Source organism: Vigna umbellata, chromosome 4, assembly GCF_029865625.1.
Source record: "Vigna umbellata cultivar VRB3 chromosome 4, Vumbellata_1.0, whole genome shotgun sequence".
Classification (NCBI taxonomy): Eukaryota; Viridiplantae; Streptophyta; class Magnoliopsida; order Fabales; family Fabaceae; genus Vigna; species Vigna umbellata.
This window is the reverse complement of record NC_142168.1, coordinates 50423326-50439587: the sequence shown is the minus strand read 5'-3', so window position 1 is coordinate 50439587 and position 16262 is coordinate 50423326. Positions and strand designations below refer to the sequence as shown.

Sequence of the window (16262 nt, the reverse complement as noted above, 5' to 3'; positions counted from 1 at the left end):
AGGGCTTATGCCCTTCGGTAATTACCGAGGGCCAAAAGCCTTCGGTAATTACCGAGGGCCTGAGGCCTTCGGTAATTACCGAAGGGCATAAGCCTTCGGTAATGACCTAACGTTGGTATTTACCGAGGGCCAAAAGCCTTCGGTAATTACCTAAGGTTGGTAATTACCGAGGGGCAAAAGCCTTCGGTAAAATGGAGGGAAATGTAAGGAAAAATTGTATTTGTTATAACCAACCAGCAGACCTGCATAACAGTTTTCAAGTACAATAGGATTTTAAATGACTACTTAACTTAAAAATCAAGTTGTAGCCTAATAAATGAACATACCATATATAGGAACATAGAATATATACATCAACATACAATATATACAATATTTGGGAAAAATATTTTTTATATTTTAGTAAAAGATACAGATTAATGCAGGCAACAACAAGCACAAAACTCTGAAGTTGTTGGTAGTCTAAAAATAGAATGAATTTTAGTTTTCTTTTTTAACAAATACTAATACTATATGTGTATTTTTTTGGACCACACTACAACTTTAAGTTATTAGACCCTACCTACACAATTATTTTTAAAATTGTTTTAATTAAAATTATAAATTTATCTTCACAATCTGTATAACAAAGGTCAATGTTTATATTGAGGTAAACATTTCTTTGTAATCAAAGGATGATAATAAAAACAATTGAGGTTTGGCTTCTGTTCTATTATCTGCTTAAAAAGTATAATACTCAATTTTTTTTCTTTTTAATTATATTTCTAATTCCTAAATGTATTACATAATTATTATAAATAAGAAAAATAAAAATAATGAATGTTATTTACAAAGGTAAAACTAGTTTCAATACAAAATCTTGTTTCTTTTGAAGTAGACAAACAAAAGGGAAAAAGAAAATGCTCTGCCATTGATTGTGAGACCTGTCATTTGACATGAGATATCAATCTGTTACTCCTAAGTTTGAATGTCTGGTCTGAGAAAGTTTACATCCTACTGTCACATGTTTATTATTAGTCATCAGTTTAAAATACTGTTCCATTTTCTACAGTTTTATCTGAATATTTGAATAGAAACAGACAAACAAAATAAGAGAATGAAAAAATAATAATCTTTTAACTGTTTCTTCTTTCAAAATATGTTAAATTTTATATGAAAAGTTGATTGTTGATTACAGTGCATTTGTCTAGATGATAGTTTTTAAAAGGTTTAATAGGTTCGGAGGTCCCTATATTTGCGGGTTCGTTTCACTTGGGTCCTCCCATTTTAGAAGTGATCAATTAGGTCCCTAATTTAACAAAATTGAGTCAATAATACCCTTTCCGTTAAATGCAAGGGAATCTGAATACAAATTAAACAGGTGGCATGCTGAGGCATCATTTTATTAGCAGGTGGCAGAGTTTGAGCTTAATACGTGGCAATTTCTGCAATTTTTAATTTGCATTCAGATTCCCTTGCATTTAACGGAAAGGGTATTATTGACTCAATTTTGTTAAATTAGGGACCTAATTGATCACTTTTAAAATTGGAGGACCCAAGTGAAACGAACCCGCAAATATAGGGACCTCCGAACCTATTAAACCTTTTTAAAACAAAAAAAGTAAGAATGTATGCTTTAACTATTCCTTTTATTTTAGTAACTAAAGATAATAATGAAATAAAAGAAAATCTGATATACTTGAATCAGAGGGATGATAAAGACTAAGACTAAAGAGAATTAAAATCTTATTTGAATTACATTAAAGTTCTTTCTTTAACTCTCTCTCATAAAGCTCTTTATCTAATAAAAGATCGTGTGTGGATGGATCCTAAGCTCTCAGGATCAGATGAGCCTCCGAAGGAAGACTTTCAAGTTAATTATTGCTACTTTTTCATGTTTGGTAGAATGCCACATTTGCTTTTTCTAGTATTCATACTGCAACCATTATGTCAATAACATCATAAGTCCACCCAAAACCCAAAAGTGTTCCTGTAGAAGAATTCCAATAATACTTCATGTGATTAGGAACAAAGGCTAGTCTTAGTCTTGTTTGGTGAACAAAATCTTTTAAACTCAGTTTTGGTGGTGTAATGGAGTGATTTTATCACATTTTTTGCCATAACAAAGTCATATTTCGAATGGTAGAAGTTTCTATGTTGTGTGACAGTTTGAACAAGTCTAAAATGATGTTTAAAAGTTGCTAGCAGAGTTCAATTAGTGATATAATGGGCTGAGTGCATAATAGTATACTAAACCATCAATTTTGAGTCAAAATTGGGAAGTGACAAGGTGTTTTTGAGTAACAGTTTGGATTTGAGCCAATTCAAAGTTATAACAACTTTAAAATCACTAAATGAAGTTGTTGGAGTGATTAGTTTTGACCTACAGTCACTGCTATGACATTTCCTGTCTTAAACCACCAAATTTTGACTCATTTTTTTGGAAAAAATGAACCAGACAACACTTGTGTAGATAGTGGTAGCATCTTCAGGGGTGGAAACTTAAATAGCTCTTCATCTAAGTGCCTATACAGCAACGAAAATTAGCTTACTAAAACATCATTCTGCAGTGAGAAAAACAGTGAAAATTTGGCAACTCCACTACCCAAATTTTGAGACACAAGCAAAATAGTTGAGGGATTGTAAGATTGAGTGTCTATCCTCTAAAAGAAACTTGGTAGAGCACCCTAAGAAAGTTCAGAAGTGAGATTTGAATAACCTTGGTCGAGAGGAACAACCAATCACTACATGACTCATCTAAATTGTAGTTTTCAAATAAAAATGTGAGAGATTTTGATGTTACAAAAAGAGAGAGATTTTGTTTTCTTCCACAGATATGGGATGAACAAGTGGTTGAAAAATGTGAGACCCTAGGTGCATGTTGGAGGGACATGGTCTTGGCCTATCATTTTTGGGTGGAAGTTAAATGAGAAAGGAAGGAGCATGGTGGGGGGGGCATGGTCCTAGCAGGAGCAGAATGAAGAAAGAAATAAAAGGCAAAGATGAGAAGAAGTGTACAATACACATTCTTATTGTTGTTGGCAACCTTAAAGCATGTACTTATCTCCTTTTTCATTAGGTTTGTTATCAATTGTTATAGTTTTTGAAATTAGAGAACACAAAAGTGTCTTCAATGAATAGGCTTTTACACAGATCCATCAACAACAAACTAAAATAAAGCATCTACATAAGTTTCCATGCTCAATTTGCAGAATTTAATTCTCATGAACGCTATAATAAGCAAAACAGACATTCATACATGCTCAAATTGCTCAAACTGTGAAATTTATAAAACAAATTCAATACTCACCTCTTTAGTAGACTTTTCTAGGAGGGATATAGGTTTGATAACTTTGTATCTGCAAGGAAATAAAATTGCAAGATATTCAGCCATGGTCTAAATTCCAAACAGAAGAAATGTCAAAATTACACAACAACAACTCTAGATCAAAACTAACTACTTTAGCAACTTTGTTTGATGAATTGAAACATGTTAAAACTCAAATTTAACTCAAAACCAAATTACTACTGAAAATCACCTTTCTACTTCCCAAAATTGACTCATAATTGGTGGTTTTGGAAGTGATTTTGTGCCTAAGCTATTCTTACACTTTGGTAATCATTTCAACAAATTTAATTCATCAAAATACACTCGTTTGAACTCTAATTACGCACAAAATAGATCAACAACTCAGATTCAATTTCCAAGTTCCAAAATGCCTTAAATATGATGGTTTGACATATTCAATTGCATACAGGTGATTCTAACTTTATATGAATGGTTCTAACAGCTTTAATACATCAATTTGGACTTGTTTAAACTTCCAAACACCACAGAATCACAGCAGAACGAAAAATGATAAGTAATCACCCTTTTAGTACACTTTTTTAGGTTCTAGTTACTCAAACTTTGAGTTTTATAGTTGTTTGCTTTTTAGTAGTTTCCTAGCTTCATTTGACTATTTTAGACTTGTTAGAATAGTAACATTAGTTATTGTTAGTCTACTTTAGGTCAGTTGCCACTTTCTCAGCCTTTTACATGACTTTTTAAGGTTTCAAGTACCCAAACTGTGAGATTTAGCTACTTCATATAATTTGACATGTTTCTTAACTTCATTTAACAACTTTAAACTTGTTAGGATTAGTAGAACACACAGTCTTATGCTAATTTAGGTGAGTTCCCAATTTCTCACCTATTTAGTACACTTTTGTAGGTTTTAAGTAGTCCAATTTTGAGTTTTAGGTACACTACCAATTTCACTTCTTTCCTACCTTCATTTAACTAGTTTAAACTTGTTACAATATGAAAATTACACATTCTAAGGTTACTTTAGGTGAATTTCGAATTTATGACCTATTTAGTACACTTTTTATGTTTTAAGTGCCAAATTTAGAGATGTGAGTTATGATTTTTAGAAGTTGTCTTAGGAATCAAAACTTCACTCAATTCTTTGTCATTTCTAGTCACTTAGAACTGGTGTAGATAGTTATAGGTCTGTAAAACAGAATGCACATTTGCATCCTAATCTATTTCACCCTATTTTACTATAACTTTAGGTGCTCAATAGTCAAATTTGATTTTCATCTTATTTTCGATTTGTGACTTCATTTTTATCTATTTTTTATGTTTTACAAGTTTTCTAGATAGTTATTTGACAATAAACAGACCCAAAGAAATAATGAATGATCAAACTATATATGACTATGACAAGGCCTTTCCAGTCAGAATAGACCCTGCCATCCACCTAAAATGCTCTTCATTTCTTTTAGCCTATGTTTGGTACATTCTAGTTTTAAATTAAAACAGATTAATTAAGATTAATAGTAGTGCTCAATTACATTAAACACAACACAGATATACCTGGTAGCTTTCCAGGTTTGCATAAGGGAAAAAACTTGGCAACAATGCCTAACGCAATTGAGGAACCAAAAATGAATCCCCTGACTTCAAGTTGAAGCAAAACAAAGTTACTCTCACTCAGAAGAATAATTACAATCATACCATAATTTATCCAATATCAATCACACAACATAATTTCCAGAATTCAGCAACATCAACTCAACCATCGAAAACAAACTCAAAAGCTAAAAGTAGTTTTTATACAAGTACCCTTTTAATCACACCAGATTTAGAATCCCATTCTATTCTACTACGTAGGCATGCATTCATTAACAACTACTCAACAGAACCACAATTGAAACCCCAATTAGAATATAATAGATCAAAGAAAATTGCAAAACTGCTAGCATTCAATAGAACTAACTGAGATATTATAGCCATCACATTCAGTACAATAAATCAATCATACCAGATCCCAATTTTCTCTTTTCAATTCAGCAGGTATCTAAGTAAAACTACACTTAACTTCCATGTAAACTTTACTAGGTTCTGGACAGATTATAAGCAAACTAATTCCACCGAATACCGAAACATCAAACACAGACTTAAAACCACATAATTAAATTATATACACTTTAGAAGCAATAATCACAGCCACCAGGAAACACTAATACGATCAGACTATATGAAGTTGTTTTATGCATATTTTTTTTTTCTTTTCAACACAAAGCATATGCATCAATCCCTCCTATTAATAACACTATATAATAGTTCTAGATTGTCCAAACAAACCAGTCAAAACTATTAAGAGTTCACTGAAAGACAATAATAATCATTTCCAATTATATCAGTAACCAATGTGCACAATTAGAACCTCAATTAGGATATGACATTTTATCGCGCAACAAAATGCCCCCTTCATGCTTAAAACACCGAAACAGATAGTCCATTGTCCAATTAATGACCTTAGTTAATCAAACCACAGTCAATGACATCCACTAATTTGATACAACTACAATAAAGCACATCCAAGAGTAATTGAGAATGAATTTTAAACGCACAACTTACCTCAACTAAGATAGCCCTTGACGATGGCAGCCTTTGTAGAGCACGACAGCGACAGAAGCCCACAACCACCCCTCCAACGAAGTCCCTCAACCAAGTTCCTTCAACACAAAATAAACTTCAGACCACCAGCCCTCAACACAGCAACCAACCCACGACAAACCCTAGCCCAAGACTCCCCAAACTAGGACGCACCGTGAAGGAACCGCGATCAACGAACCAGTGACCTATCCACCGCCAATGCTCCAATCTTCTAACCGGGAAAGGGAGGGAAGAAAGCGCGCCAATTTTGTGCGTGAAGAAAGGGAGGGAAGTGTGTGAAGAAAGGGACGAAGAATGACGAAAGCGACTAAGTGTGAATAAAATGAAATTGGGAAACGAAATCCCCAATTTGAAACTTAAATCACCGAGAATGTTACCGAGGGCTCAAAAGCCTTCGGTAATCATCTCAATACCGACGACTTAAAAGCCTTCGGTAATATGCCGTCGATAAATTGTGCTTTTCCTGTAGTGGACCGAGAGGTCACTATTGGTTTGAGAAAGAAACCGAGCATAATCATATATCACTGGAACGACTAGAACGAAAGTTACTTACAAAGTGAGCCAATTAAATGAACTGACTCTTGAGAGTTCTAACCGAACACCGAAAGAATCATGCCAAATACTAAGGTTCTAAGCCGGAACCAAATGATTGTATACACTTTAAAACCTTCAGAGGAAAATAGTTAGAAGGATTCACATTTAGAAACCGAATGTCAGTCAATGACCAAACACGGTAGAGAAAATTCTATTGAAGTTGGACGAACGCTATTTTCATCAAGATAGATCATACAAGAAACAAATACGAGCGCTTGGTATAGACCGAGCACTACTCATTACGAGCGCTTGGTGTGAGACCGAGCACTACTAAACTTATAAATAGAAAGCTTAGTAAATATAATAAATTACTATTGGAATAATGTTTAAGAATAACTAAAATATACAAATACGTATATTTACAAATTTAAGTTTATCACAGACTACTCAGATACAACTACGCTTGGCCGAACGCTCAAGCATAGTATTACCACACGAAGACGCTCGTTCTCAACTAGGATTCTTTCCAAATGAAAGAATCCAATTTTAACCAAGGTTACTAGTATTACCGAACGGTCAAGGACCGTTCAATGACAAACGTACACCATCATAGGGAAATTTCATATCCAGAATTCATTCATATTCAACTCATTTCTTAACACATAGTTTCATAACTTTATACAATTCACATCATAATCAATTTTTCATATATTTCATATATCAGAAAATAGCACAATCACATGTCATTTCCAATCATCCATCACGAACGTTCATGCATTACAGTACACATACCAAATTAAATCAAATAAGCTTCTCTTACCTCTGAGCGTGAACGAACGTCCTAAAGGCAGAATTAAGGCTCGCCTGACTACAATTTCTTCTACCCCCACGTTCAAAAATTCTTCAAACTAAACCAAGCAACAGAAAACCAACAATGGCTCAGACAAGACGACATCATGCAACCAGAACTTGGTTTGCATGTACCAGAGAACGAACGACTAAGGACAAGAAGAACTTACCAGTTCAGAACTTACCAGTTCAGAACTTACCAGTTCAGAACTTACCAGTTCAGAACTCGAAACCATTCGGTTCAAACTAAAGCTCTTGAAATCAGAAGCGTTTCTACGGTGCCTGAACGGTGATTGGAGAAGGGAAAAGGTAAGATTTCGTAGAGAGAAGGGAAAGCTTTTAGTGAGAAGGAGGAGAAATGAGAAATATCAGAGTTTTGGAGAAGAAGATGCATGCAGAGAGTGTGACGCAATTTTCCAAAAACTCAGTTTTGCTTAAAACGAACGTCCGCTCATCTGCTGACACCTGCATTCCACTATCTGATTTCCGGATCACCTCCGCTTGACACCTGGCGTCCGTTCAGAGGGTTTTTGAGTGCGTTTTTAATGGTTCGAACAAATGAGATAAAAAAAGTAACCTAAAATATATAAAAACATATTAAATAAAATAAAACAGTGACATTCAGTTTCTTAAAGTCTGTAATCCATCGTATTCAGTTTCTTTAAAGACACTCACTTATGTTGTGAGCGAGAGAAAAAGAGATATCTCATCTAAAGAGAAAGAAAACCTTGTTAGGAAGAAGAATGAGAGACCATTGTTTGCCATATGTGTTCTTTTTTAAGGGTAAGTTTTCTACACTTTTATCTCTTTAATTAGTTAATACATGAATATGTTTCTTCATTTTGTTATTCTTCCTGCCTTTTATGGGAAATATTAGAAAAACCAATGGTAATATGACAGAAAGTTTGAAAAAAAAAATGGTATTAAAGTTTTTGTTTTTCTTGTGCTTACAACATGAAAATTGTGAAGGAATGGTTCACTTCATCCCAGATTGTATTGAACAAAATAAAAATATGTTTAGTATCTTCAAATATATAAAAATTAAACAATTTCCATTGCTTTAACTATATAATGTATAAAGCAATTAAATTACTGTTTAATTTTTAATTTTTAGTATTTTCAAATACATAAAAACTCACTTGTCATTTGAAGAATCAATTAATTTAGAATTTTACAATTCAATATTTTTTTAAATATCTTTTTCAAATTAGATATTCAATAAATTAAAACTTTTACAATTTTTTTCTCTAAAAGATATTTTTCTTTTAGTATAAAAAGAACTAAGATTAAAATATTTAATTCAAGAAGCTAATTTTAATAATAGTAAAGTGTATTGAAAAAAATAAAAAGGTTACATATAATAAGACATGAAAGTTAAGTAAATTTATTTATTTTAAATTAAAAATAATTTTAATACAAAAGAAAATTATATTTGTTTTAGTTTTGGGTGGTTATAATATTTTGTAGCCTTGAAAACAAGTCTTTGATTTTATTTTCTTATGTAATAAATTATATAAATTTTATTTATTTTCAATTGTTACATTGAATTTAATTCTCTTTTTTTAGAGGAAGTATGATTTTTAGATCATACATTCATATATTTCATTCACGTCCTTTTATTTAAATACAATAATGAAAGTAGATGAAAAATATATAAAGATGTCTAAAAAATAACAAAATCAAAAGATCCCAGTTTAAAATTTTGATTTCTAGTTTTGTAAAATTCATACTTGAAATTTAACCTGAATGTTTTCAGAATATTGGAAACCATAATTTTTACTATCTATCTGTTTGTATTTATTTTCGTTATTGTATTTATATTTATTATATATAAGAAATGTTACACTAATTGTAGTATATTTTTACTGCATCTGAAACAAATGACAATATTTAAAAAGATTTTAAAAATAACATCTTAATTATGTTTTAATCATATTAGAATCTATCTATTACTTGATTTAAAAAAATCTAAAAAGGAATTAAATTTAATTTAACAACCATATATATTTAAAATAAATTAATTGCTTACATAAAAAACATTAAAGATAATTATTGTAACATCACATCTTTAATAGTAAAATACTACTAAAATGAATGTTACATATATGATAAACTAACTAATATAAGAAACAAACCTACGAAAGACAATATCTACACTTGTAGATTCGTTCGAATTCTTTACTAAATTTCCTCGATCATCTATCGCTGAAGTAACTGAAACAGATGTCTCCCTAAGCTCACACCAAACAGGTGATCATCGCAAAAGAGAAAACATACAAGGATAGACAACAGAAAAGCAAGGGTAAGCTAGTTTAAACAAAGATTAATCATATACTCATTTACTAAGTTTCACACTAGCATACTTATTCATTCACACCAAATAACTCTTCATACATAACACCACACTGACTTTGACCATCCAGACTTAGAATGATTGTCGAGCTATGGTGGGTTGTGCACTCGTGGTGGCTTCTACTTCTTTCCAAAGCCATTGCCAATGGGTTTCACCCTACCACACTCACGAGGTTAGTCTGTTATCACTCGCCTTGGGTCATACTAGAAGCACCCAAGACTAGGACCTTCTGCTACTCCTCACCACATGGATCAATCCTCTCTACTTGAGAATGAAAGACCATTGGAGTTTCAGGATAACCCCAAGACTGAGCTCCTGCATTCATTCTAAACATACTTGAATCTCAACAAGAGAATTCACTTTGGATCACAACATAAGGCACCACCATGTACCTTCCTGTGAGGTCATGGAATTGCGTCCATAACATAGGGCACCACATAGCGACACTGCATAATCTGCAGAACGTGAATTCTGCAGAATCACACACTCACATTAATCCTTACCATTTTCATTTATTTTCCCCAACTTCTAACCCTCTTAATTCTTGTATCACACATAATTAAACTTGTCTAGAAGATTATACCCATTCTTAGCATGATTCTAAAGTGATCACTACCACATTTTAACTTAAACCTCCAATCCTTATTAACCCAAGGACCCAATTTCGATTCTACCATTTTGAACATGACTTTACTCATTTTTATGATCCTAACCTGTTCTAATTGACTCATACAAGCTAGCCCCACTGTCCAATTTCACTCAAGGCCACCTACGCTCAAATTCCCTACCTCAGTTCCTCTCAAAGGACCAAAAACAATACTCTCTTAACCTTTTTCTCCTCTGACAAGACTAACACATGATTTCCACCTCATCCCCACCTTACTAACCCAATTGGTCATCGGAGAAGAATCAGATGTCTGAACGCATCAATCTCACCTTCGATGCCAGCACATATGACTAGTTACAACTGACTGGACCAGGCCAGGGCTGCTCTATGATCAGGGATGTGCCAACTCAGGTTTTTAAGATTCTTCTATCCTACCAACACAGTACTCTCAACAAGTCCCAAGTTATTTATCTGAGTCATCCAAACTGTCCTGTTGTGTTTTAAACTCAAGTTTCCCCATTTCCCTATCTCACTCCCCTTTACAGTAAACTAAAACCGTACTTGTACTATCCACATTTACCATTTTACCATAATTCTTACCCCAATTCTGAAACTCAGTACAATCAACAACTCATCCAAGTCAAACATTCAGTACACCATGATTATGTTACTATTAATCATCCAATAATACACACCAACATGTTCATTTCCAAAACATAATATAGCAGTACCATAAATCACAAGTTATTCAAACACACACATAATACAGTCCAAACAGTATATGACTAGCTCCCCTTACCTTAGTGGTTATAAGCACAATACTCTTTAGAGGAAACCCCAAACAGTACTCTTGCACAAAAGCAAGTTCAACAGGATCTACAAAATGTCAAAATGGGTACAGAGACATCTCTTAGAGTTAGAATAGGTAGAGAATCTAGAGAGGAAATCCATTGATTTCATGCAACTAGCAAATTGCATGCCCTAGATTCAAAGGAAAGGGAATAAGTGACTTACCGATCGGAATGAAGAGAACGTTCGGTAGAAATGAAACCCTCTACTCCGCGGACGCTTAGGTAGCACCAAAATCAATTTTCTACGGTTCAAGGTACTGGGTATCTAGAGAGAAGACAGAGAAAACCTTTAGGACAAGAGTTTTTAGAGAGAGAAAGGGAAAAGCAGAAATGAAACTCTGGCTTTTGGGGAAGGACCCTTGCTAAGGTCAAGTTCCCTTAGTCTGGGCCTGGCTGCCTTCAACTAAGGCCCAATAGCCCTTTTTTATATACAGGACCTTACAGTTAGATGTACAATAATATATTCATTAAAAAGTGATAATGTATTTCTGAAATATTTCTAATAGTAACAATTCGAAGAATTCTAGATTTTTTTGGTCTTGATCTAATCTTATTAATATACGTTTTTCTGGTACTATTTTTTTTATGTTTTTATACAAATTTTATGAATATATATATATATATATATATATCGTTTTATGATTTTTCATTTTTCTTAACTGGCACTACAAAAATCTCTATTTTTACCGGGGGTTTTTTTAAATAGTACCGGCGGTTTTAACCCCTGCCAATCATATTTCCCGCGGTTGGAAAAACCGGTGGGAAAACGTCCGTCGCCAAGCAAGTACCGGCGGTTTTGGAAAAAACCGCCAGTATTAGCGGGGGTTTCCAGAAACCGCCGGAATTTCCAGGGGTTTTGTAGAAACCGCCGGAATTAGTTGGGGTTTTATGAAAACCGCCGGGAATAGCGTGACATCTCAAAAACCGCCGGAACTAGCTAGGGTTATCACAAAACCGCCCCTATTTTTGATGGTTTAGTTTACCGGGGTTTTAAAACCGCCGGGAATTTGTATATTCCTTTTTTTTTATTTTAATAAAATTAGATTATAATAAAAATGGTTTTATTGACAAAAACAATAAATTAATATGAACTAAAATTTAATAATATTGTATAAAATAAATTACATTGTTTAACCTAATATCATTCATACAACTAATTGTTCATACATAAAAATTAAAAAGAAAGAGGTTCATTACATATGTTCAATATAGATGTTCAATACTAAAAGTATTCAATAACAATATCTAATTTTTTTCTTCATTACATCCATTGTTTGGCCCACTCCCTTGATCAGATACCTACAATATAACATAATAGTTAGTCGATAATATATTTAATAAAAAAATCATACAAATAAATTTAACAATTATTATCGATGATCTTTGAAATACTGCAAATTGTGAAGACAATGGACCTTGATGATTTTGCAACAAAAGTGTCATGATTGCCTTCATTTTATTGACTTGTGATGTCAATGAAGATACTTATAACAGAAAAATTTATTTATGGGACATGTTTCAACATTTGGTTCAGTGACTTGAAATAGTTTCAGACATTCATTTGTACCACTGCTTACAAATTATTACTCTCTCTGTCGTATTCCTATATATTGAATTCAAGTATACATTCAGCCGAATAAATAAAGGGCACAATAAAATAAGCATACGAAATCTCAAATGCCCAATAGTGTGAATATATGTGACAAGACTAACCTTCCCAGGGTGATTGTACAAAGATGATAGATCAGAGAACAGAGAGGGAACGCCCTAGAAACAACACCAAAAGAAATCCCAGTCAACTATTAGACAACTAAGCTAGGCATAATATAATATGAAAAGGAATTTTGTAAACCTTAGTTAAGAGAGGCCTAATATAATTGGCGAGTACTGTCCATCTTCTAAATAAAGTCCAACACACTTTTGAAGTCCTTCATAGTATCTGAATAGTAATATGAATCATGAACTAAAATTCAGTTTCAACAAGCATAATAGACAAATAAGCAATATAACATACACAAATACAGTGTACACAACTGTAAATAACATATCAAACCAACCAGAACCAAATTTAAAAGAAAAAACAAAGTTAAACCAATTTTGCAACTGAATCAAAATCACCCCTCATCCATTTACTGGAGAGTATTCAAAAACATTTTAATTTCTATTAAAATTAGGATACGACATGCATTGCTTATCATATAAAAAAAATACAGAGTAGACAACTTATCAAATCGAATAGAACCAAGTTCAAAAGAAAAAACAAATTTAAAACTATTCTACCACTGAATTAAAATCATCCCCCTTGGCCATTTATAATTTCTCTTAAAATTAGGACAAGACAACCACTGTTTATCCTAATCTAATTTCACACAAAACACACCTTAAGACATCAGGTAAACAATAGTTTCCAGTACCAAACTGAGCCACACACAAAAATGAGAGAAAAAATGAAAATAAAAAAGAGATATAACTTTGAAGTGTAAGAAGTTTCAAAAAACCAGACAAGTTAGAATGTATTTCCAATTATTTATAAAAAAAACAGAAAAGGATTTTCATGTCAAGATAATAGCATATGAGCACATAAATCGTCGAAGATTAGTCAAGACAAAAAGAGTTACAGGAAGCAAGATTGAAAAATTGATGAATGTGTATTTCCGCAGGTTATATTCTCTTCAGGAAAGCTAAATGTAGCTAGAGAATTTCCGAAGGTTATTAATCTTTCTTTTTTATGTCTTCTCACAAATGTCTGGGTGGAGAAAAAAAATATTATCATGTTATTGCAAATTAGTGTGTTTGAGTGGAAACAAAAAATATGCATCTTTATACATATACTTATGAGGAATGAGGAACAATCAGAGTATAATAGATAAATTGAAGAAAATTGGAGGAATGAACTAATTTAAATCAAATAAATATTAGTAACCATCTAATCATTCATCAAGGATAAAAAAATTATAAATATGTTTACCAAAGTGTTGAAATGTGATAGATTAAGATTTTTAAGAGAATATATGAGTGTTATACATGTAAATACAACTTTAACTTAAGGAGGAGTGTTGGATTTAAGTCAAAGACAATTTTTACAGTTTTAAAAAACTCTATCAGTTATGTTCTGGTTTTTTTCTTTATACATTGTTACTTTTTGGATGGTTGTATATATTCATATAAATATCCTGTGAAGGTTAATGGGAAACATTTCAATGCATTTCTGTAATTCCTATATGCTCTTATTTATTAACTTTTGTTTCATATATATATATATATATATGATAAAATATATGTTTAAATATTATTTTTATTTTTTATTTTTATCATTTGTCCAACACATCCCATGTGAAGAATCCTCCTAACCCATTTCCAGCATTAACTATAATCTGCACATTTTGTTGATTTCATTGCAATCAGAGTGTGAAATTTTCAAAGCTAGAATGACTAATGACAAAACAAGACCAAGACTTCAATTTAAACGCAACAACTATCAATATCTTATGGCATAAAGGTGTTAAGAAACTTTGCAATAACTTGTAAGTTAGTATTAGTAAATTAACCTAATCATTGTGGCTGCTACGAGTTCAATGTAATGAATTAAGGATAAAATGAGTTAAAGAAATAATGACTATTTATCTATTATAGAGGGTTATCAGTGAGACCTGAAATCCCTGAAGTGGAGTGTCAGGATACAGAGGATGATCGATTCTCTCCTTGATTATTTCTCGTAGGTGTATTGCATAAGTGCTCATAAAATCAACTTTTGTTGGAATGACACTAAGCAAAGTAGAGACTTTGGCCATCCTATATTTGCATATTTTCGAGCAGCTTTATCACATATTTCCTCCACCTCTGTTGAAGTCAATCCACCTCTCTTGGTAAAAAATTTGTGTTAGGCTCTGATTATGACAGAATCATCACATCCATATTATAAGCTTCTCAGTACTAGTCTTCAAGTCTAGTGTCATAAGCAGCATTCATTTGAGTTCATGGATTGTAGAAAATCCTAATCAAGAGTTAAAACAAAAAAGCATTAACCAACTACAAATTGTTGCTGTTACAAATTTTGGTAACCTACCATGATTGAACCACCATAGGCAAATGGAGACAATATTGTGCTCATGAAACAAGCTGGTGTGGTAGCTAGTCCCATGTCAAACACCATGCAACCTGCACGAGAAAGACCTGCAAAAACTACAACACTCAGTTTTGACCCTGTAATTCTAGGGTCACGTCCAAGAGACACTCTCACATTCTCTACAAGGCAAAATGCCTAATGGTAGTCAACTTTGCCTACTTTCAAGATCTACCACTCCACAAGTTTAGGTTTGAAGAATGATAAGGTTTACCAGTTTTCATAAATTACAGCAAACACGAATTTTCAAAACCTCCTTCGAAACCCTAACCCCCAAATCACAAGAATAAAAAAAGAAAAGAACACGATTCGAACCCTATCTGGCGAAGCTCATCCCCGCGCCGCGAAGAAATCACCGCCGTGGTACCCACCGCGCGGTGAGGATGGAGGTCGCGCCTGGCCGCCGAAACTTGCGTTTCCTCTCTGCCAAAAACGAACCCAAACCTCCTCCTTTGCCATGCTCCTTGCGTGAGAACTCTACACCTTGTTTGAAGTCCAGAAAACGTGAAGAACAACGTTCGAGACGCGAACTGAAATCCAAGAAACGTAGATGAACGACGCGGGAAAGAAGTAGGGTTGAGTAAAATGAGTTCAGAGACTGATAGACGTAAAGAAGGCTCACGAAAAAGAAAGAAAGAGGATTGAGAAAATATTCATAAAAAAATTAAATTAAATAAAAAAAATAGCTGCGGTTTTCAACATCAACCGCGGGAAATTACTGGGGGTTTTCAAACCTCCGAAAAATAACCTCCCCTAAAATATATTATTTTTGTAGTGTGGTCTACATATAAGGGCAAATCATTAAAAGAAATTAATAAATACACTAATGCTCATGCATAGGTAAAAAACTAAAGTTAAAATATTTATTTTAGAAGGTAAAGTTGAAAAACATTAATGGAACTAAAAAGTAAATGATAAATGTTAATAACATATAAGTTATGTAGATCTATTTTTCAACCAAAAATGTTCCTGATAAAAAAAAAAGTTGATACCACCTTATAATATTATGCGGTTTCAAA

At 32.9% G+C, this 16262-nt stretch overlaps 1 long non-coding RNA gene across 4 annotated transcripts; it reads right to left on the bottom strand.

Annotated features, from left to right (window-relative positions):
• Positions 1-12201: 12201 nt before the first annotated feature.
• LOC148200497 (uncharacterized) lies at positions 12202-15880 on the bottom strand. 4 transcript variants are annotated; one of them, XR_015785686.1, is made up of 6 exons: positions 15559-15880; positions 15187-15293; positions 14771-15114; positions 12973-13059; positions 12834-12887; positions 12202-12419 (listed from the first exon to the last, which is right to left on the bottom strand). It is a non-coding gene; the product is annotated as an uncharacterized LOC148200497 (long non-coding RNA). The 4 variants fall into 4 exon arrangements; XR_015785688.1 differs by having other exon boundaries at positions 14771-15066; XR_015785689.1 differs by having other exon boundaries at positions 14771-14978; positions 15559-15878.
• Positions 15881-16262: the final 382 nt, after the last annotated feature.